The 22,713-nt window shown below is 36.0% G+C and overlaps 1 pseudogene; it reads left to right on the top strand.

Moving 5' to 3' along the window:
* Positions 1–1,119: 1,119 nt before the first annotated feature.
* LOC114026591 overlaps positions 1,120–22,713 on the top strand; it is a 112,547-nt pseudogene continuing 90,953 nt past the window's right edge.

The following is a 22,713-nucleotide window of genomic DNA, read 5'->3' as shown; positions in this document are numbered from 1 at the left end:
TTACATTCGTATACCACAGCCTGTTCAATCATTCCACAACTGAAAGACATCTCCTCAATTTCCAACTCTTTGCCACCACAAAAAGAACTGCTATAAATATTTTTGCTCATGTAGGTCCTTTTCATTTTGTATGATTTCTTTGGAATACAGACCTAGTAGTGGTATTGTTGGGTCAAAGAGTATGTACATTTTGCTTGTCTTTGGGCATAGATGCAAATTGCTCTCCAGAATGGTTGGATCAGTTCACAACTCCAACAAGAGTGCATTAGTGTCCCAGTTTTCCCACATCTTCCCCAGCATTTATCATTTTCTTTTTTTTCTGTCATACTAGCTACTCTAAAAGGACAGTTGTGGCACCTCACAGTTGTTTTAATATGCATTTGTCTAATCAAAAGTGATTGGGAGCACTTCTTCATACACCTATAGATATCTTTGGTTTCTTTATCTGAAAACTGCTGTTTATATTCTTTGACCATTTTTCAATTGGGGAATGGCTTGTATTCTTGTAAATTTGACTCAGTTCTCTATATGTTTGAGAAATGAGGTCTTTATCAGAAATATTTACTGTAAAGATTGTTTTCCATCTTTCTGCTTTTCTTTGTTGAATTGATTTTGTTTGTACAAAAGCTTTTTAATATAATCAAAATTACCTATTTTATATTATGTAATGCTATCTATCTCTTGTGTGGTCCTAAATTCTTCCCTTCTCCATAGATCAGACAGTTAGACTATTCCTTGCTTTCATAATTTGTTTATGGTGTCACCCTTTATGTCTAAATCATGCCAAAAGTTTGTCATTATCTAAATTTTCTATTATTTTATTTACCTCCTTAGTTTCTTTCTTGTTTATTTTAGGTTAAATTTCTTGAGCTCTGAGAGGGGACAGCTGAGGTCCCCCACTAGTATAGTTTTGCTATCTATTTCTTCCTGTAACTCACTTAACTTTTCCTTTAAGAATTTGGATGCTATGCCAATTGGTACATATAGGTTTAGTATTGATATTGTTTCATTATCTATGGTATCTTTTTAGCAACATGTACTTTCCTTCCTTATCTCTTTTAATTAGGTCTCTTTTTGCTTTTACTTTGTCTGAGGTCGCTTTTTCGGAACAGTTTTGCCACCAGAACACAGGTGTTGTGAAAACCATCGCTAAACCTCCACAAAAATGGGCAAGGAAAAGACTCAAATTAAAATTGTCATCATTGGACATGTAGACTCTGGCAAGTGCACCACTATTGGCCACCTCATCTACAAATGTGGTAGAATTGATAAGAAAACCATTGAGAAGTTCGAGAAGTAGGCTGCTGAGATAGGAAAGGGCTCCTTCAAATATGTCTGGGTCTTGGATAAGCTGAAGGCTGAACGTGAGCATGGTATCACTATTGATAGCTCCCTGTGGAAATTTGAGATCAGCAAGTACTATGTGACCATTATTGATGGTCCAGGACAGAGAGACTTTATCAAGAACATGATTACAGGCAAATCTCAAGCTGACTATGCTTTCCTGATTGTTGCTATTGGTGTTGATCAATTTGCAGTTGCTATATCAAAGAATAGGCAGACCTGTGAGCATGCCCTTTTGGCATACACACTAGGTGTAAAACAACTGATTGTTGGTATACACAAAATGGATTCCACTGAGCCCCCCTATATCCAGAAGTGACATGAGGAGATTGTCAAGGAAATCAGTACCTATATTAAGAAAATTGGCTACAACCCTGACACAGTAGCTTTTGTGCCAATTTCAGGTTGGAATGGTGACAGCTTACTGGAGCCTAGCTCTAATATGCCTTTGTTCAAGGGATGGAAAGTCACTCATAAGTCACTCATAGCAATGCTAATGGTACTACACTACTTGAAGTTTTGGATTGCATAATGCCACCAACTCATCCAACTGACAAACCCTTTTGTCTGCCCCTCCAAGATTGTTGATATTGGTGCTGTACCTATTGGCTGGGTGGAAACTGGTGTTCTAAAACCAGGCATGGTGGTCACCTTTGCCCCAGTCAATGTCACAAGTAAAGTAAATTCTGTTGAAACACTTTGTCTGAGGACAGAATTGCTACCCCTGTTTTTTATTATTTTAGCTAAAGCATAATAGATTTTGCTCCAGTCCCTTACCTTTAATCTATGTGTCTCTCTCCTTCAAGTTTCCTGCAAACACATATTGTAGGATTCTGGCTTTTGATTACTCTGCTATCTACTTCTGTTTTATGGGAGAGTTCATCCAAATCACATTACCATTATGATTACCACCTGTGTATTTCCCTTCATTTTATTTTTCCTCCTGTCTGTCCTCTCTCTCCTTTCACCCTTTCCCTCCTTACCAGTGTTTTGCTTCTGTCTGCCACTTCCTCTGATCTGCCCTCCCTCCTGGCAGTCTCTACACCCACACCCTTTACTTGATCTCTTACACTCCTATTTCCCTGTTGGGTAAGATAGATTTCTATATTCAACTGATTGTGTATGTGATTCCCTCTTTGAACTAATACTGATGAGTGTAAGTTTCAAGTGATTCCCATTGCCCATCTTCCCATCTTCTCCTCCACAGTAATAGATATTTCATGCTATTTCATGTGAAATAATTTACCCCATTATATATCTCCCTTCCTTCTACAACTATCATAATCCTCTTTCTTATCCCTTACTTTTTTATGTCATTCCCTCAAATTCACCTTATACCTGTACCCTCTATCTGTCTATCTATCTATCTATCTATCTATCTATCTATCTATCTATCTATCTTCCTTCTAGTTCTACTATTATTGATACAATTTTTTTTTAAGAATTACTAGTGTCAACTTCTGGGAGCCAAGATGGTGGAGTAAGAAGTAAGTTGTTTTCACTCTCCCTTATTGACCTCTAAAGATCCAGAAAATATCACCCCAGGAACAGCTAAGCCAGCAGAAAAACAGGACACAGCAGTCTTGTTGCCCAGGATGCTTGGGGGATTGATGGGAAAGATTCCTTTTGTTCTGGTGGAAGGAGAGCAGAACAGGACAGGAGGCATCCCAACAAGCCAGCAGCAAGCCACACCAGCAAACAATGGGAGATCCTGAGCCCCAGGGTGGTGAAGCAGGCAAATACCAAGATCAGGACCACTTCAGTGCCCTGGCACAGGTCAGGGAACCGGTAGCCTCCAGCAGCCAAAACTCCCCATGCTTCAGCACAGCTATAAGAGGCACAGTTCGAGGCAGGCAGTTGTCTTCCAGCAGTCAAACCTTCCATAGCTTCAAATCAGACCAGGTGAGCAGGCTTCCTCCAGGGACCAGACCCCGCACTCACCCAGAGAGCTTCAATGCTTCAGTGTTGTTGACCCCAGCTCAGCACCAGGTAAGCTGTCAGATGTCTACAATCCATAGCTTCTAGCTGCCATCACGTGAGGCCCCAGCATACAAAGCCAGTGACCAGGTCCCTGGACCCCAGCATAAGAAGCTTGGGTCAGTGGCCTCTGTGCTCCAGCAGGGGAGCTCAACTTTAAAAGCCAGAAAATGGGAAACACCATGAGTAAAACACAGAAACAATGATGACAGATTCTTACTATGGGGACAGGGAAGATGAAAACACAAATTCAAAAGAAGACAATATGGTCAATATACCCACATCTGAAACCTCAAAATGGAATATGAACTTGTCTCAAGTCCAAAAAGTCTTTTTGGAAGAGCTCAAGAAGGATTTTAAAAGTAAAATAAGAGAGGTAAAAGAGAAATTGGGGAAAGAAATGAGAGGTATAAAAGAGAGAGTCAAGAGCTTGGAAAGGGAAGGACAAAAATTGACTGTAGAAAACAAGTCATTGAAATTGGCCAAATTGGGGGGGGGGGAGTAAACTGAAGAAAACAACTCTTTAAAACATAGAATTGGCCAAATGGAAAAGGAGGCACAAAAACTCACTGAAGAGAACTTCTTAAAAAGTAAAATGGGCCAAATGGAAAAGGAGATATAAAATCTAATTAAAGAAAACAATTAGTTAAAAATTAGAACTGGACAAGTGGAAGCTAATAACTCTGAGACATCAAGAATCAGTCTAAAAAAATCAAAAGAATGAAAAAAATAGAAGAAAATGTAAAACACCTCATTGGAAAAGCAGCTGACCTGGAAAATAGATCCACGAGAGATAATTTAAAAATTATTGGTATACCTGAAAGTAATGATGAAAAAAACAGTCTGGACAAAATCTTTCAAGAAGTCATCAATGAAAACTGGCCTGAGGACCTAGAAACAGAAGGTAAAATAGTCATCAAAAATCGAAAGAATCCAATAATCACCTCCTTAAAGAGATCCCAAATTGAAAATGCCAAGGAATATTGTAGCCAAATTCCAAAATTATCAGGTCAAAGAGAAAATACTGCAAGCAGCCTGAATGACATAATTTAAATATCATGGAACCACAGTCAGGCTTACAGGCAACCTTACAGCTTCTACATTAAAAGATCAGAGGGCTTGGAATATGATATTCTGTAAGGCAAAGGAACTTGCACTGTAACCAAGGATCAACTACCTAGCAAAAATGAGCATAAACTTTCAGGGGAGGAGATGACATTCAAGGGAATAAGGGACTTCCAAACCTTCCTGATGAAAAGATCAGAGCTCAACAGAAAATTTGATTTTCAAATAAAAGACACATAAAAGTCATGAAAAGGTAAACAGGAAAAAAAACCCCAACATGTTATTCATTAAGGGAAAACTTTTTACATCCATACAAGGGAAAATGATACTTGTAACTCTTGAGAATCGTATGTTTGTTTTTATTTTTTAATTAGTTTATTTTGATTTATCAATAATTATTACCATAAGCTTTTGAGTTTTTAATTTTTCTCCCCCTCCCTCTCCACCTCCCTCTCCAAGATGATGCACAATCTGATATGGCCTAATATATATAATAATATATATTCCTGTTAAATATATTTTCACATTAGTCATGTTGTAAGGAAGAATTAGAACGAATAGAAGGAACCACAAGAAAGAGGAAACAAAACAAAATAAAAGAAAAAAGAGCAAATTGTATGCTTTGATCTGCATTCAAACTCAATAGTTCTTTATCTGGATGATGACAGTATTTTCCATCAGGAGACTTTTGGAATTGTCTTAGATCATTGCATTGCTGAGAATGGCTGTCTATCAAAATTAGTCATCATACAATGTAACTGTTATTGTGTACAATGTACTCCTGGTTCTACTCACTTCACTCTGCATCAGACCATACAAGTGTTTCCAGGTTTTTCTGAAGGTGCCTGCTCATCATTTTTATAGCACAATAGTATTCCTTTACATTCATATACCACAAATTGTTCAGCCATTCCTTAATGAATGGGCATCCCCTCAATTTCCAATTCTTGGCAACCACAAAAAGAGCTGCTATAAATATTTTAGTACATGTCGGTCCTTTTCCCATTTGTATGATCTCTTTGGGATATAGACCTAGAAGTGCTATTGCTGGGCCTAAGGGTATGCACATTTTTCTAGTCCTTTGTGCATGGTTCCAAATTGCTCTCCAAAATGGGTGGATCATTTCACAACTCCAGCAATGCATTAGTGTTCCAATTTTCCCACATCTCCTCCAATATTTATCATTTTCCTGTTTTGTCATGTTGGGCAATCTGATAGGTGTGATGTGGTACTCCAGAGTTGTTTTGATGTGCATTTCTCAAATTAATAGTGATTTAGAGCAATTTTTTTCATATGACTATAGATGTCTTTAATTTCTTCATCTAAAAACTGCCTACTCATATCCTTTGACCATTTATCAATTGAGGAATGACTTGTATTCTTAAAAAATTGACTTAATTCTCTATGTGTTTTAGATATGAGGCCCATATCAGAGACACTGGTTGTAAAAATTCTTTCCTAGTTTTCTACTTCCTTCCTAATCTTGGTTGCATTGGCTTTGTTTATGCAAAAACTTTTCAATTTAATGTAATCAAAATTATCCATTTTGTATTTTGTAATGTTCCCTACCTCTCATTTGTTCATGAATTTGTCTATTTTCCATGAATCTGCTAGGTAAATTATTCCTTGCTCTCCCAATTTGCTTATAGTATCAACCTTTACTTCTAAATCATGAAACCATTTTGATTTTGTTTGGTATATGGTGTGAGATTTTTGTCTACGCCTAGTTTCTGTCATAACCTTTTCCAGTTTTCCCAGCAGTTTTTGTCAAAGAGTGAGTTTTTATCCCAGAAGCTGGGGTCTTTGGGTTTATCAAATAGTAGATTACTATAGTCATTGACTACTCTGTCTTGCATACCTAACCTATTCCATGGATCCACCACTCTATTTCTTAGCCAGTAGCAAGTAGTTTTGATGATTGCTGCTTTATAATACAATTTAATATCTGGAACAGCTAGGCCACTTTCCCCTGCATTTCTTTCCATTACTTCCCTTGATATTCTGGATCTTTTGTTATTCCAAATGAATCTTGTTACTATTTTTTCTAGCTCTACAAAATATTTTTTGGTAATTTCTTTGGTATGGCATGGTATAAGTAAACTGGCTTAGGTAGAATTGCCATTTTCACAATGTAAGCTCAGCCTGCCCATGTGCAACTGATGTTCCTCCAATTATTTACATCTGACTTTATTTGTTATAAAAAGTGTTTTGTAATTTTGTTCGTATAGTTCCTGGATTTGTCTCAGTAGGTAAACTTCTAAATCTTTTATAATGTCTACAGAAACTTTAAATGGGATTTCTGCTTCTATCTCTTGCTGTTGGGCTTTATTGGGAATATATAGAAATGCTGATGATTTATGTAGGTTTATCTGATAGCCTGCAACTTTACTAAAGTTGTTTATTATTTCAAATAATTTTTAACTTGATTCTCTAGGATTTTCGAAGTATATCATCATATGATGTGCAAAGAGTGATGGCTTTGTTTCTTCTTTGCCTATTTTAATACCTTCAATTTCTTTTTTTTTTCTCTTATTGCTAAAGCTAATGTTTTCAGTACCATATTGACAACAGTGGTGATAATAAACATCCTTGTTTTACCCCTAATCTTTTTGGAAATATTTTTAGCTTGTCCCCATTACATATAATGCTTGCTAAAGGTTTTAGGTCGATGTTACTTATCATTTTAAGGAAGAATTCATTTATTTCTATGCTCTCTAGTGTTTTAAATAGGAATGCATGTTGTATTTTGTCAAAAGCTTTTTCTGCATCTATTGAGATAATCATATGATTGCTCTTAGTTTTGTTGTTGATATGGTCAATTGTGCTGACAGTTTTCCTAATATTGATCCAGCTCTACCTTCCTGGTATAAATCTACCTGATCATAGTGTATTACTCTTGTGATAAGCTGCTGTAATCTATTTGCTAATATTTTATTTAAAATTTTTGAATCTATGTTCATTAGGGAAATTGGTCTATAATTTTCTTTCCCTATTTTGACTCTCTACAGTTTAGATATCAGCACCATATTTGCATCATAAAAAAGAATTTGGTAAAACTTCTTCTTCACCTATTTTTCCAAATAGTCTATATAGTATTGGAATTAATTGTTCTTTAAATGTTAAACATAATTCACTTGTAAATCCATTTCGCCCTGGAGATTTTTTCTAGGAGTTCATCAAGGACTTGTTCAATTTCTTTTTCTGATATGAGATTATTGAAGTATTTTACTTCATCTTCTGTTCATCTGGGCAATTTATATTTTTGTAAATATTCATTCATTTCACTAAGATTGTCAAATTTATTGGCATACAGTTGGGCAAAATAGTTCCTAATTAATGTTTTAATTTCCTCCTCCTTGGAGGTAGATTCATTCTTTTCATTTTTGATATTGGTAATTAGGTTTTCTTCTTTCCTTAATTAAATTAACCACAGCTTTATCTATTTTATTGTTTTTTTCATAAAACCAGTTCTTAGTTGTATTTATTAGTTCAATAGTTATCTTAATTTCAGTCTTATAAAGTTCTCCTTTGGTTTTCAGTTCTTTCTAATTTGGTGATTAATTAAGGATTTTAATTTGTTCTTTTTCTAGTTATTTTAATTGCATGCCCAATTAATTGACCTCCTCTTTATTTTATTCATGTTAGCATTTAGAGATATAAAACTTCCCCTAAGAACTTGCTTTCACTGCATCCCATAAGTTTTGGTATGTTGTCTCATTTTTGTCATTATCTTGAATGAAATTATTGATTGTTTCTATGATTTGTTATTTGACCCCTTCTTTTTTTTTGTAGGATTAGATTATTTAGTTTCCAATTATTTTTAGTGTATCTTTCAATGGCCCTTTATTACTTATAATTTTTATAGCATCATGATCTGAAAAAGATGCATTTAATATTTCTGCCTTTCTGCATTGGATTGTGAAGTTTTTAATAACCTAGTACATGGTCATTTTTTGTGTAGTTGCCATGTGCTGATGAGAAAAAAAGTATATTCCTTTCTATCCCTATTCAGTTTTCTCAACAGGTCTACCATACCTTACTTTTCTAATATTCTATTTGCCTCCTTAACTTCTTTCTTGTTTATTTTGCAGTTGGATTTATCTAGTTCAGAGAGGGGGATGTTGAGGTCCCCTACTAGTATAGTTTTGCTGTCTATTTCTTCCTGTAACTCCCTTTACTTCTCCTCTAATAATTTGGATGCTATACCACTTAGTACATATATGTTTAGTCTTCATAGACTTCATAGTCTTTGATGCCTTCTAGTACAATATAGTTTCCTTATTTCTTTTGATAAAATCTATTTTTGCTTTTGCTTTGTATGAGGTCAGGATTGATACCTGTCCTTTTTTTTAACTTTAGCTGAAGAATAATATATTCTACTCCAGCATTTTACCTTTACACTGTGTGTATACCTCTGTTTCAAATGTGTTTCCTGTAAACAACATATTGTAGGATTTTGGTTTTTAATCTATTCTGCTATCCACTTCCATTTTATGGGAGAATTCATCTCATTCATATTCACAGTTATGATTACTATCTGTGTCTTTCTCTCCATCCTATTTCCTCCATATTAGTGCTTTTCTTTCTCATTTCTCCCTTTCCCTCCTCACTAGTGTTTTGCTTTTGACCACCACCTCTCTCATTTCAGTCTCCCTTCTATTAGCCTCCTCCCTCTTATTTCCCCTTTCCCCTCTTACTGCCTATAGGGCAAGTTAGATTTCTATACCTAACTGATTATATTATTCCCTCCTTGAGCCAAATCTGATGAGAGTAAGGTTCAAATAATGCTCATCTCCCTCCCTTCTTTCCCTGTACTGTAATAGGTTGTTGTGCCTTTTCCTGTAATGTAATTTACCCTTGTCTGACTCCTGCTTTCCTTTTTTCTCAGTACATTTTCTGCATTAGATCAGATTAATCCACTTACTTAGATCTATTTAACCCACTTAGATTTTTTTTATCATTGTATCACAATAAACTTATACCCAACCCCTCTATGTATACCCCTTTAAAATGGTGTAATAATGATACAGTTCTCAAGTGTTGCAAGTGTCACCTTCCCTTGTAGAGATGCAAACAGATTCCCCTTGTTATTGTTGTTGTTGTTGTTGTTTTTCTGTCCCATTTACCTTTTTATGTCTCTCTTGAGTCTTATATTTGAAGAACCAATTTTCTGTTGAGTTCTGGTCTTTTTATCAGGAAGGTTTGGAAGTCCCCTATTTAGTTCAATGTCCATCTCCTTCCCTGATAGATTATGCTCATTTTTGCTGGGTCCTTGGTTGTAATCCAAGCTCCTTGCCTTATGGAATATCATATTCCATGCACTATGATCTTTTAATGTAGAATCTACAAGGTCCTGCATAATCCTGACTGTGGTTCCATGGTATTAAATTATTTCTTTCTGGCTGCTAGCAGTATTTTCTCTTTGACCTGGTAATTTTGGAATTTGGCTACTATATTCATTGGCATTTTCAATTTGGGATCTGTTTCAGGAAGTGCTCGGTGGATCTTTTCTATGGCTATTTTACCCTCTGGTTTTAGGACTTTTTCCTTGATGATTTCCTGAAAGATTCTTTCCAGGCTCTTTTTTTCATTATGATTTTCAGGTAGACCAATAATTTTTTATATTGTCTCTCCTGGACCTACTTTCCATGTCAGTTGTTTTACCAATGAGATATCTTATGTTTTCATCTATTTTTCATTCTTTTGTTTCTGTTTGACTGATTTTCACTCTCTTATAGAGTCATTAGCTTCCACTTGCCCAATTCTAATTTTTAACATTTAGTTTTTTTCTATTAAATTTGTACCTCCTTTTCCACTTGTCCCATTTTATTTTTTAATGAGTTCTTCTCCTCAGCAAGATTTTGTGTCTCATTTTCTGTTTGACCAATTCTGCTTTTTAAGGAGTTGTTTTCTTCAGTGTACTTTTTTTTCCCCATTTGGCCAATTGTATTTTTTAAGGACTTGTTTTCAACAGTTATTTTTTTTGTCCTTCCTTTTCCAAGCTATTGACTCTCTCTTCCATACCTCTAATTTCTTTTCCCAATTTTCCTTCTACCTCTCTTATTTCACTTTTAAAATCCTCCATGAGCTCTTCCAAGAAGGCTTTTTGGTCTTCAGACCAGTTCATATTCCCTTTTGAGGTTTCAACTTTGGGTTTCTTGACAATGCGTCCTTTTCAGAATACTGCCTTCATCTTCACTGTTCCCACAATAAGAATCTATGGTACAGCTCTTTTTGCTCATGGTGTTTGCTTATTTCCTGGCCTTTAAAAACATTGACATCTCCTCCTGGGGAGCAAGAGGCACTGATCCAATCTTATTGTACTGGGAGCCTGGGGTCTGGTCACTGTCTTTATGTTCTGGGGCCTCCAATGCAGTCAGTTGGAGCCTATAGGGTTCTGGCAGCTTCCCTGGTGTTGGGTTGAAATCAGCCACACTGGAGCTCTCACATATGGTTAGGTAGCCTGGTCCCTGGAGGTTGCCTGCTCACCTGGGCTTTGTGCTTTTTTTGGCTCCTTGCAGATGGATGTTTAACTGCTGTAGTATTTTTCTCCACCTGGGGCTTTCCCTATTGGAGTTGTGCTTCCCAGAGTTTTGCTTAGGCACCTGGAGACTTGGCTACAGGAGAACACCATGGCATGTGGTGGCTTTCTGAGCCAGTTTCCACTGGTTCCTCTGCCCATACTGAGACATTCAGAGGTCCTGGTGTTGGTATTTGCCTCCCCCACCAACTGGGGTTCAGGATCTCTCTCTGGTATGCTGAGGTGGGGGAGGGGGCTTTCCACTAGCTTACTGGTATGTCTCCTGTTCTGTACTGCTCTGTCTCCCCTAGGGCAAGAGGGGCCTTTCCAGTTAATCCCTCAAGCTTCCTGGGGTATAGGACTGCTGTACCCCATCTTTCTGCTGGCTCAGCTATTCCAGGATTTTTCTTGTCCTGATGTTTTCTGGGCTTTCAGAGGTTAATAAGGGATGGTGAGAGTGATTTACTTCTTACTCAGCCATCTTAGCTTCTGGAAGCAGAACTCTGAACTATATCTTTATTGCCATATTTAAAAGGGATATACATAGACAGAGGACATGGGAATAAGTTGACTTTGATGTGATGATAAAAATCTAATTAAGTGGTGAAAAGGGATTGTACAGGAAGAAGAGGAAAGGAGGAGGTGGAAAAGGGTAAATTACATTACATCTAGAGGCACAAAAACCTGTTATAGTAGAGGGAAATAAAGGAGGTAGTTGAGCATTATTTGAATCTTATTCTCCTCAGATTTGGCTCAAAGAGGGAATAATAAAATCAGTAGGTATAGAAATCTAAGTTACCCTATAGGAAGTAGGAGGGTTAAGGGGCAAGAAAAAGGATGGGGTGGATAGAAGGGAGGGAAGAACTAGTAAAGAAAAAGGGGAAGAAAAGGGAGTTGGATGATAGAAAGGAGGGCATATTGAGGGAGGCAGTGGTCAAAATCAAAACTCTAGTGAGGAGGAAAAAGGAAGAAGGGAGAGAGAAAAGAATAAAAAGGTGTGGAATAGGATGGAGAGAAAGACACAGAAAGTAATCATGACTGTGAATGTAAATGGGATGAATTCTCCCATAAAATGGAATAGGATAGCAGAGTGGATTAAGAACTACAATATGTTGTTTACAAGAAACACATTTGAAGTAGAGGGAAACGCACAGAGTAAAGGTAAAAGACTGGAGCAGGTTATACTATGCTTTAACTGAGGTTAATAAAAAAACAGGGGCAGCAATGCTGATCTCAGACAAAGCAAAAGCAAAAATAAGTCTAATTAAAAGAGATAAGGAAACAAACTACTTCCTTCTAAAAGGTTCCATAGAAAATGAAGTAATATCATTGCTAAACATACATGCACCAAGTGGTATAGCATCCAAATTCTTAGTGGAGATGATAAATGAATTATAGGAAGAAATAGACAATGAAACTATACTATTGAGGGACCTCAATTTCCCCTTCTCAGAACTAGATAAATATAACCACAAAATAAAGGTTTTAGAAAAGTTAGAAAGCATAGATGTCAGGAGAAAATTGAATGGGGATAGAAAGGAATACACCATTTTCTCAGTGTTATATGGCACCTACCCAAAAATTGATGATGTATTAGGGCATAAAAACCTCACAATCCAATAAAAATTACATGTAATAAAGGGCCATGGAAAGATAGACTAAAAATTAATTGAAAAAAAATCTAAAGAATGAGTGGGTCAATTAGAAATAATCAATAACTTCACCCAAAGAATGAAAGTATTAAGACAACATATCAAAACTTATGGGATGCAGCAAAAGCAGTTCTTAGGGGAAGTTTTATATCTCTAAATCTAAATATCCCTAAATCTCTTAAAATCTCTAAATCTCTATATATCACTAAATATCTCTAAGGACAGCAATGAATTAGGCATGCAACTAAAAAAGCTAGAAAGAGGAAAAAAATAAAAATCCCCACTTAAATACCAAATTAGAAATTCTGAAAACCAAAGGAGAGATTAATAAAATTTAAATTAAGAAAACTATTGAACTAATAGATAAATAAAAATAACTAAAATTAAGTGATGGTTTTAAGAAAAAAATAATAAAATATATAAACCTTCCATTAATTTGATTTAAAAAAAGAAAGAAAAAAAAAAACTAAATTACCAGTATCAAAAAAGGAAAGGGTCAATTCCACACCAATGAAGAGGAAGTTAAACAATAGTTAGGAGTTATTTTCCCAACTGTTTGCCGATAACATTCTTAGTTAAATGGATGAATGTTTACAAAAATATAAATTGCCCAGATTAATAGAAGAGGAAATAAAATAATTAATCCCATTTCAGAAAAAGAAATTGAGCAAGCTATCTATGAAATCCCTAAGAAAAAATCTCCAGTGCCAGATGGATTTGAAAGTGAATTTTATCAAACATTTAAAGAACAACTAATTCCAATACTATATAAACTATTTGAGAAAATAGGTGGAGTCCTACTAAACTATTTTTATGATACAAATATGGCGCTGATACCTAAAGAAGGAAGAGCCATAACAAAGAATTAAAATTATAAACCAATTTCCCTAATAAATATAGATGAAAAAAAATCAAATAAAACATTGGCAGATAGATTACAGTAACTTATCACAAGAGTACTACACTATGACCAGGTAGATTTATACCAAGAAGGTAGAGCTGGATCAATATTAGGAAAACTGTCAGCATACTTGACCATATCAACAACAAAACTAAGAGAAATCATATGATTATCTCAATAGATGCAGCAAAAGCTTTTGACAATATACAACACCAATTCCTATTAAAAACACTAGAGAGCATAGGAATAAATGAAGTCTTCCTTAAAACCATCAGCAAGCATTATATGTAAATGGGACAAACTAGAAGCATTTCCAATAAATCAGGAGTGAAACAAGGATGTCCATTATCACCACTGTTGTTCAATATTGTACTAGAAATGTTATCTTTAGCAATAAGAGAAGAAAAAGAAATTGAAGGTAATAGAATAGGCACAGAAGAAATAAAGCTATCAGGTGATATGATGATATATTTGGAGAATGCTAGGGAATTAATTAAAAATACTTTAAATAATTGACAATTTTAGTAATATTGTAGGATATAAAAGAAACCCACATAAATCATTAGCACTTCTACATATTTCTAACAAAGCTCAACAGCAAGAGATAAAAAGAGAAATTCCATTTAAAGTTACTGTAGACATTACCAAATATGTGGGAGTCTACCTGCCAAACAAAAACCACAGTAACTATATGAATGCAATTACAAAACACTTTTCACACAAAAAAGTCAGATCTAAATAACTGGAGAAACATCAGTTGCTCATGGGTAGGCCAAGCTAATATAGTGAAAGTAACAATTTTACCTAAATTAATTTACTTATTCAGTGCCTTACCAGTCAAACTACAAAAATTATTTGTAGAGCTAGAAAAAATGATAACAAAATCCATATGGAAGAACAGGAGATCCAAAATATCAAGTTAACTAATAAAAATAAATACAAGGGAAGGTGGCCTAGCTATACCAGATCTTAAATTGTATTATAAAGCAGCAATCATCAAAATTACTTGGTACTGGCTATAAAAAATAGATTGGTGGATCAGTGGAATTGGTTCAGTAGACAAGATACAATAGTCTTTGACAGTAATGTACAGTTTGATAAATCCAAAGACTCCAGCTTTTGTGATAAGAACTCACTATTTGAGAAAAACTCCTCAGAAAACTGGAAAATAGTATGGCACAAACTAGGCATAGACTAACATCATACACCCTAAACTTAGATAAAGTCAAAATGGCTTCATTATTTAAATATAAAGAATGATACAATAAGCAAGTGAGGAGAGCAGGTAATAGTTTACCTGTGAGATATATGGAGAAGGGAAGAATTTATGACCAAACGAGAGATAGAGAACATTATGAAATGCAAAATGGACAATTTTGATTACATTAAATTGAAAAATTTTTGCACAAACAAAGCCAATGAAACCAAGATTTTCAGGGAAGCAGAAAGCTGTAAACAATTTTTACAGCCATTTTCTCTGATAAAGGCATCATTTCTAAAATATATAGAGAACTGAATCAAATTTATAAGAATACAAGTCATTCTCCAATTGAGAAATGATCAGAGGATAGGAATAGGCAATTTTCAGATGAAGACATTAAAGCTATCTATAGCCATATGAAAAAAAATGCTCTAAATCACTATTAATTAGAAGAATGTAAATCAAAACAACTCTGAGGTACCACATCACACCCATCAGATTGGCCAACATGACAAAACAGGAAAATGATAAATATTGGAGAAGTTGTGGGAAAATTAGGACATTAATGCATTGTTGGAGTTGTGAAATGATTCAACCATTTTGGAGAGCAATTTGGAACTATTCCCAAAGCACTAGAAAAATGTGCATACCCTTTGACACAGCAATAGCACTTCGGGCTATATCCCAAAGAGATCATACAAATGGGAAAAGGACCCACATGTATAAAAAGATTTATAGCATCTCTTTTTGTGGTGGCCAACAATTGGAAATTGAGGTGATGCCCATAAATTGTGGAATGGCTGAACAAGTTGTGGTATATGAATGTAATGGAATACTATCATTCCATAAGAAATGATGATCAGGCTGACTTCAGAAAAACCTGGGAAGACTTATATGAACTGATGCCGAGTGAAGTGAGCAGAACCAGGAGAACATTGTTCATAGTAACACCCACATTGTGCGATGATCAACTTTCATAGACTTCACTCTTCTCAGCAATGCAAGGATCTAAGACAACTCCAAAAGACTCATGATGGAAAATGTTGTCCACATCCAGAGAAAGAACTATGGAGTCTGAATGCCTTCAGGTATATCATGTTCTACTATTACCTCCTACCCTTTAATGTTGCAGCAGCCAATCCTGTGTAATCCTCATTGTGATTCCCTGATATATGAATTGTTTATTTCTGGCCACTTGTAATATTTTTTTTTTCCTTGACCTGGTGGTTCTGAAATTTGCCTATCATGTTATTTGATGTTTTTATTTTGGGATCTCTTTACTGAGGTGATCAGTGGATTCTTTCAATGCCTGTTTCACCCTCTGGTTTCAGGACATCAGGACAGTTTTCCTTGATAATTTCTTGAATTAAGGCTTTCAGGTAGTCCAATGATTCCAATATTGTCTCTCCTGAGTCTATTTTCCAGGTCAGTTGTTTTTCCCATGAGGTATTTTATATTGTCTTCATTTTTTTCTTTCTTTTGAATTAGCTTGATTGATTCATGTTGTCTCATAGAGTCATTAGCTTCCACTTCCCCAATTCTTACTGTTAAGATATTATTTTCCTCAATTAGCTTTTGTACTTTCTTTTCATTTGGCAAATTGTACTCTTTAAGGAGTTCTTTTCTTCAGTGGACTTTTGTATCTCCTTTTCCATTTGGTCAATTCTACTTTTTAAGCAGTTTTCTAAGCTGTTGACTGTTTTTTTCACAATTCTCTTGCATCACTCTCATTTCTTCACCCATTATTTTTAACTCTTTTACATAATTTATTAATTATATATACTATATATACCATATATATTAATTATATAAATATAATTATATTAATAATATAATTTATTTTATATGATCTTGATCTCTTCCTTGAGGTCTTTCTGGCCTTGAGGTCACTTTCTCTTTTTCTTTGGGATATTCCCCATAAGTCTTTTGACATTGTTGTCCTCTTCTGAGTTTGTGTTATGGTCTTCCCTGTCACCCTAATAACTTTCAATGGTCAGGTTATTTCTTTGTTATTTTTGCTCCTTTTTTTGCCATTTACCTTTCTTTTAAATTTGAGTTCTGCACCTGGAGTGGAAGGGGCACTGTCTCAGTCTCTTTTTATCAGTGCCTGCAGGCCCTGGTTGTTTACCTGGTGCTGTACTGATGTTGCCCTGAGGCCCCAGGAGACCCTTGTGTCTGGTGCTATGCAGAGAGGTTGGGGTAGGTGTGGCTGGCATTACTGGAGGCCTTAGATATCTGGAAAATTATGTGGTGCTGTACTGGGTTCCTAGTGGTGGTGTCTGGCAGGTGCTGAGACCCAGTGGGACTTTTCTGCATTTCCCCTTGATTATGTTAATGTACAACAGAGTTCTGGGTGTTGAAGGGTGCCCATTTGCCTGTGGCTATCCTGAAGCACACAATGGTTCTTGGAGTTGGAGTCTGACTCTTCTCTTTGCTATACTAAGGCACAAGGGGTATCCTGGCATTGGTGATTATCTGCTCTACCATACTGAGGCTCAGGATCTCTCCATACTAATTTCTGCCCCCTAACATGGTTGTATGTTGACTGTGGTGAGACTGTTTGCTATACTACCATAGATTTTCCTCTGACCTCATGTGAATTGGCTCCAAGTTGCATGAAGGTATGGCTCTGACTTTGACAAAGACCCATGGAACTGTGCTTATATTTGTGTGTGATTATAATTTGGTTTATATTTAGGAATATGTTTCCATGGATATATTTGTGTGTTTAGGATTCAAATAGATTTTGCTGCAATTTAAATTGTGTGTTTGCTCTAAAAATGTTCTATGAGAAGGGTACTTGTGGAACAAAAGAGGGTTTCAAGTATCTAAATGGGGATCATGAAAGTTAGTTTCATATCAATTAAACAACAGACATTTATTAAACACTTACTATGTTCTAGGAACTGTGTTAGGGACTACAGATAGGTGCTGTCAATCAGTTTATCAATAAATATTTATTTAGCATTTAAGTGCCAGGCACTGTGCTAAGCACTGGGAATACAAAGAGAGGCAAAACAAAACAAAAACAAATTCCTTTTTCCCAAGGACTTCACAGTTTGATGGGGAGATCATATGTAAAAAAAAAAACAAACAAGAAAAAACAAAAAACTTTATACAGAAAAAGCTGTATACAGGATAGGTTCAAGAAAATCAACAGAGGGAAAACACTAGAATTAAGGAGTATTAGAAAGTCTTCCTAAAAAATACATGGTTTCAGCAGGAACTTAAAAGAATTCAACAGGCAGTGATGAAAAATGAGAGATTTCTAGGTATGTGGGATAGTAAGTGAAAATGCCTGTTGTCTGGAGATTTAGTGTCTTGTTTCAGGAACAGCAAGGAGACCCTTGTCACTGGATCTTAGGATATGTGGAGATGAATAAGGTGTAAGAAAACAGAAAAGGTGATGGTCAGGGGGCTAAGTTGAGAAGAGCTTTGAATGACAAAGGATTTTATATGATTCTAGAGGTGATAGAGAGCAGCTAGAAACAACTGATTAGAGGTAGGGAAGTGACAAGATAATACTTGTGCTTTATGAATATTACTTTGACAGCTGAATGAAGGATGGGCAAGAGCAGAGAGAGAATTGTGGCAGGGACAACAACCAGTGGGCTATTGGAATAGTCTGGTTATGAGATAGTAAGGGTCTACAACAGGGTGGTGGTATTTTCAGAGGATATAAGGAGGCATATTCAAGTGATTTTGTGAAGATAAAATTGGCAGGATTTAGCTAAAGATTGAACATTGATGGAGAAAGGGAATAATTAAATATGACCCTTAGGTCATAGGCTACAAGCCTAAGTGATTGATAGAATGAATGGTGATGTTCTCAAAAGTAATAGGGAAATTAGAAAGAAAGGAAGGGTATAGAGGAAAGATAATGAGTTCAATTTTGCACATGTTCATTTTGATAATGCCTGTGCTTCATGTAGTTTGAGATGTCCAGGAGATTCTTGGAGATGCAAAACTGGAGGTCAGCCAAGAGAATATGACTGAATAAATAAATCTGGGAATCATTAGCAAAGAAATGATAATAGAATCCATGGAAACTGATGAGGCCACAATTCAATATTATAGAGAGAGAAGAGAAGAGGACCCAGGACAGAAACCTGAGGGGCTTTCATATTTAGCAGGCATGACAAGAAAGAAGATCCAGCAAAGGACAATGAGGAGCAGTCAAAAAGGTCGGAGGAGAATTAGGAAAGAGCAGTCTTACAAAAACCTAGAGAAAAGAGAGTATCAAGGAGTAAAGGGTGATTAAGAAAGCCAAAGGCTGCAGTGAAGATAAGAAGGATGAAGACTGAGAAATGTACATTAGATTTGACAATTAAACAATCATTAGTAGTCATAGAGAGAACAGTTTTGGTTTAATAATGAAGCCAGAAACCAGACTGTAGAAAGTTAAAAGGAAAAGAATTGGGGGTTATCTTAGATTGCCTTTTCAAGGAGTTTAGCTATAAAAAAGAAGAGAAATATGGGATGGAAGTTAGTGGGGGTGGATGAATTAAATGAGGGGTTTTTGATTATCTGGACCTGTATATACGTAGCAGGGAAAATCCAGCACACAGTCTTGTTGAAGACAAGTGACAGAATAGGGATGATGGGGAAGGGCAATATACTGGAGAGGATGGAATGGGATCACTTTTGCACGTACAGGGGTTTGCCTTGGCAAGAAGGGCTACCTCTTTATTTGTGACAAAAGCAACAGAGGAGATATTGACTTAAGGCATCTAGATGTTATGAGATGAGTAGGTGGTGAGAAGATATAGTTATTAGTGAGTAGTCTGTATTTTCTTTCAGTAAAATATGAAGCAAGGTTCCCGCCTGTGAGAGAATAGGTATAGGGAGCCATTAAAGATTTGAGAAAGCATTGAAAGATTTCAAAAGCACTCTATAGTGAAAAATGTAGTGAGTTAGAGAGGTGTAAAAGGTGTTGCCTTGCACAATGAGAGCCCTGTTAAAGTAATGTAACAAGTCATGTGGTGGATTGAGTTGCCATGGTTCCATGATGTTTTTCTCCAGCATTGTTCAGGATTACATTAGAAGGAGCAAAGGCAAAGGATATTGAGAGTGGTCCAAGGCTGAAGTTTGGGAGGGCAAGATTGGTGAAGGGGCTTAGGACTCAAGAGAAGAGGACAATGTAGAGTTTAATTGAATCACTAAGGGGTCAAGATGAAAAAGAGAGAACAAAAAGCTAGTACCAGAGTAATAAATTCTGAAACTGTTTAGAGGCCAAGGGTTTGGAGGTCACAGTGTGGATAAAAAACAGGGTATAGAGTTGCATAACAGAGGAAGAGGTGAAATGACAAAAGGTAGAGATAAGATACAGGAATTTCAGAATTCATTAATGTGGAAATGATACACTAAGATTAAGTATATGACTATCTTTGTGTGTGACTGAGGTGGGCTATTAATAATTTCTGATGTCTGATGGGAATGCTTGAGGGAGTATCACTATCTATCTATCTATCTATCTATCTATCTATATTGCATAAACATATGTAGATATAGCTATCTATACACACACACACACACACACACACACACACACGCACATACACATATCAAAGTCCCTTAGTAAGAGGACAAGAGTTGAAGTGAAAAAAAGGGTACGCCTCTCTGAGGAAAGCAGAGTGTCCTGGGGTCAGTAGACATGAGCTACCAGAATTTTCTCTGAGTAGTGGATATGGCCTAAGTAAATTTCAAAAGAGGAGAGATTAATGAGTAGTGGTGGTGAAGGGAGAAAATGGAAGTAGTAATGGAGAGTGAAGAATACTCCAAGTCCCCCACCTTAACCAATGAGTGGAGGAATTAGTGGAAGTGAAGTCAGTGCTGGAATGGAGTTACTTGAGTCTGTGTCCAAGTCTCAGAACTGGAAGAAAGAAGGAGAGGAGGAGAAAAAGATTCAAGATGAAAACAAGCTTGTAGACTATGGAGCAGGCTTTTCAGAGAATACAGTGGAATGAGTGGGTTGCTTTAGAATGATATGTGGGGCAGGAGAGGGATAGTTGGGTTCAGGGGAATGGAAATAAAGGATAGCATTGGAAAGGAGGGCTCAAATGATGGCAGCCTATTATTCAGAATCACTGGGATGGGGACGGTATATCAAGGGGGAGTTTGTTAATCTTTCATTACTGAGTTCAGGTAGTTTTTCATTGTCTATAGTGGTTTGGCCTTGAGATGGAATTATTTCAGAGCCTTAGACAGTTCAGCAAAAGAGACAAAACTTGAGAGCTAAAAGAATAATTTTATTTCACATTTTCTCAAGTCAGGAGACCAGGATAGAGACTTGATGGAATGGCTTTTCTTCTCTTTTCTGGAAGGGAGGACTCTGGTGCTGATTGAATGGTGTTTCTCATCTTTCTAAAGGAGGCAGAATACCAGATAGTAGTCTCTACATGATGGAAAGGTGTTTGGAAGATGTTGGAAAATGCAAACAAAAAATAAAATGCTCCCTGCCATCAAGGAATTAACATTCTATTGGGGGAAACCACATGTAACTATGTAAGGACACATAAAATTCTCATCTACCACTAACTCACTGTTATCCCTCACCCAAGCCCTTTCACTTGTGTGAACCTCTGTTTTCTCATTCATAAAATGTTAACACTTTTTGGAATGATTTTCCAATGCCATTCTAGTTTTAACATTCTGTAAATCTATACTATCAATACAATAAAATTCCTCTATATCACTAACACCTAGACAGCCCCATATCATGTCCAATGTTATATAAAACAGCATTGCATAGTGTTGTAAGTATTGAATTTGGCCTCTGAAACGTGAGTTTAGCTCCCAGCACCAACATTCTCAAACCTGATTATGCTAGGGCAAATTTCTTCACCTCCCTTTGTCTTGATTTTCTTATTTTAAAAAGAGGAGGATTGGAAAAGATGACCTCTATGATTCTCTTCCTACTAGAAATTTCTCTGATTCTTCTTATAGGCCAAAAATACACTTTAATCTAGACATATTAACTTGGACTTAGGAGGAAAATTATAGTATTACAAAAAACAGAATCATTACAGAGGCATCCATGAGATAGATGAAATATGGATTGTCAAGGTGTTTGGACACTGGAGATACTGGCTGGGGCAATTTAAGTAGGTACTACAAGAAAACCCTTTAGGCAAGGTGTAAAGATACATACTAACATGCAAAGGAACTTCCCTCTCTACCTACCATGGCAGGAACTACAGCATGAAATTGCTGGTGAGAAAAGTTAATGTTTTTGCCAAAGTTCTCTGTCAGTCATGTCTCTGCCAAATAGTTCTGACCTATCTTTCTTTCCTGATCTTATGTTACTACTTGTTTTATGTGTGTGTATACACACACAAACACACACACACACACACATACCCTATGCTTCTCTCCAAATAGCATGTCCTATTATTTTTACTGTCTTTTTCCTCAAATAATTGCTCCAGAAATATTTGCTTGATATAATAATACTATATCTTTAGGACTATTTCAAATATCACTTTTCAAACGAAAATTTCACTATTGTCTCTTTTCCCCAGCCAAAAGAGATGATATGGCATATGGAATATTTCACAGATGGGTAAGAATAGACTTCAGCAGACAGGGATCAGGCTTACTATTTATCATCTGGGAGGCCTGGGAACAATGCAATAGTAAGAATGTTAGCAAGAAGAAACACACATTTCTAAGAGGGGCAGATATGCTGCACAGTAGAAAGACAGTAGGACTTGGAGTCAGGAATACTTAAGTTTTGGCCTCACACATTTACAGCTATGTAATCCTGGGCAAGTCATTTAACCTTTGTCTGCCTCAATTTCCTCATCTGTAAAGTGGGGATAATAATAGCACCTTTGTCCACCTCAGTTTACTCATCTGTAAAATGGGAATAATAACACTTAACCCCCATGGTTGTTGTGAGGATAAAATAAGGGATTTGAAAAGAGTGTTAGAAAACTTTCAGCACTCTATAAATGCCAACTACTTCATTTACTACTACTACTACTACTATCACTACTACTTATTATTATTATTATTATTATTATTATTATTATTATTATTATTATTATTATTA

This window comes from Vombatus ursinus, unplaced genomic scaffold (genome assembly GCF_900497805.2).
Source record: "Vombatus ursinus unplaced genomic scaffold, bare-nosed wombat genome assembly UNPS02014841.1, whole genome shotgun sequence".
Taxonomy (NCBI): Eukaryota; Metazoa; Chordata; class Mammalia; order Diprotodontia; family Vombatidae; genus Vombatus; species Vombatus ursinus.
The sequence above is the reverse complement of the archived record's forward strand: the minus strand, read 5'-3'. Positions and strand labels throughout refer to the sequence as shown.